Genomic DNA, 2,199 nt, shown 5'->3' with positions numbered 1-2,199 from the left:
AGCGCTGCCTTTACCCACCCCGCACATCCCGGTCCGGCTGCGGACTCTGCCAGTTGTCACCCGGACCGGCAGTGGCCGACGTGTGCCGCGTTCGCACTCCGCGCCCCCACTAGGGCAACAGACACCCTCCCCTCTATTTCCTCCTCTTTTTCTATAGCTGTTCGTCAGCGCGCTCAAAAGAACGTCCCTCCAACTATCCTCCAGGGTTTCCTACTGTGTGTAACTAGGAAGGAGGTGACAGGGGTGGTCCTCTGGACGTGTGCGAGCATAAGGGTGTTATCGTTCCTGTCTATCTGAGGTGCCAAAATGACTTGACCTCACGTCGAGAGAAAGGGTAGGGAAGAAAGAACTCCTAGACCCAAAAGAGAAAGTGTGTTGTAAAAGAGCTGGCTCAGGAAATGTTTCAGGGCGACAATCCTTTCCATTCCGTGGAAGGAGATGGGGGAGGGGAGATCGATCTATGTTCTTGAGCTTGATAGGTACTTAGCGGCAGCTCATTCTAGAACAAGAGTGCGTTTTTGTTGCTTGCGTTTTCTTCAGTTAAAACTTTAAGCATCTGGACTCAGGTCGTTAAACCTTACCCTCCCGTGATCACCTTCTCGCCTCTAACCTTTACCTGCAGTTTCTCCATCTAACGGTAGGGGCAGCACAGGGTAGTATAAAAAGGGCGGGACTTCAGCGGGTTTAACTTCTGAACCTTGGGTTCACTGTCAAGAAAAATGTGGAAGGTTGAGGACTCAGAACCTCCGGTTCAGAAATGTAATGACAAAAGACCCCTCGTCGTATTCCCCGTCTGGATGTTTGCATTTCATTTCCCGTTATCGTCTCTAAATGCCAATCAAATTGGGGAGGAAAAACAAAACAAAAAACAAAAACAAACCAAAACAAAAACCCTCGAGACTGTTTAAGGTGTCTGTAAGATACATTGAAACCGGCTCTATTTAGTATTGAGAATGAAAAAAACAAAGAGAAAAGAAAAGAAAAAAAAAAAGAAACAGGTGGCGATGGTGGTGGGCTCATTTCGTAGTCCAATAGAAACAGGAATTTTAATGTCCCCACTTGTTTTGCCTTTGAAAAGCCACTTGAGCAATCAGCCCAGCAGAGCTTTAATTTAGAAACTAAAGCCCAGTCTCCTGTGTTTTTCCTTTTCCTTCTACCAACAAAGGCGAGCTGCTGCATAGCATAATGTTGAAAAAGAGTTCAAAGGAAATCCAGAAAGCCAGCTCAGAAGACCACTTCTGATGCAGTCCAGTTCTTCACTCCTCTGCACCGCTAGCCAGGCTTCACATAAGCACAGACACAAACCACCACAATCCCCCTTTCCATAAATACTGGCCAGTGCCAAAATGGATGCCAATTGTTATGCAAATCACCTCAGCTTATATTTATTTAAATCATACATTTAACTTTTCCACAGTCTCGTCTCGTCAGGTCCCACTTTGGAACCTTGAGCTTTAGTTCCCTCCGTGGTCAACTGTGCCTTGTTTCCTTGTAGAATCTTTGAAATTAATGCACAAAACAGTGGAAATTTCATTAGGAGGTGCTATTTTTTCTTTCTTTCTTTCTTTTTTTTTTTTTTTAGGGCATCTGAATTTTTAAATCCTTTACGGGTTACCTAGACCACTTTTGATTAAGAAAACTATAGAAAGTTCATAACTGCCACAATCGGATGCCAGTTGGTGGCACATGTCGATTTTCCAGATCAGTGCTTTGTGGGGTACCCGAATGTACTGCTCCAGGTCTCTGCTCAAACTTGTTAGAATTATGCATGGTAGATTTTGTTCCACAAGTCACTTTAATATATATATATATATATATATATATATATATATATATATATCTGAAGTATTCTTACAGAATATTTTATGTTCCTTAGAGTATTCTTCAGCTAGATCAACCAGGAGTGGATGCTCAGGCTGGGGCTTGTTCACCAGTGTTATGAGGGACTGAGTTACTTGGTCAGTCTTGGTTGCTAGGTTCCAGTTTTCAGCACTAATGACTGGCAGACAGACGTGCCCATTCTCATCGATGTCAGGGTGGTAGATCTTTGCTTTAAATGTGATGTTGGGTGGTTTGAAGGGATGCTCTGCGGAAAGTTGATTTCAATTCTGAAGGTATCGTATGGAGGGCTGTCAGGAACAATAAACCCTTGCCAAGTCAATAAATTAGCTTCATCAACCTGGGTGTTAGGAAAGATTT

General features: G+C 43.7%; 1 pseudogene; it reads right to left on the bottom strand.

The window, feature by feature from the left end:
* Window positions 1-1,838: 1,838 nt before the first annotated feature.
* Window positions 1,839-2,199, bottom strand: part of LOC116883907 — a 418-nt pseudogene continuing 57 nt past the window's right edge.

The sequence above is a fragment of the Rattus rattus genome, chromosome 14, assembly GCF_011064425.1.
Source record: "Rattus rattus isolate New Zealand chromosome 14, Rrattus_CSIRO_v1, whole genome shotgun sequence".
NCBI lineage: Eukaryota > Metazoa > Chordata > Mammalia > Rodentia > Muridae > Rattus > Rattus rattus.
Note: the sequence above shows the minus strand (reverse complement) of the source record. Positions and strands in the feature narration are given on the sequence as shown.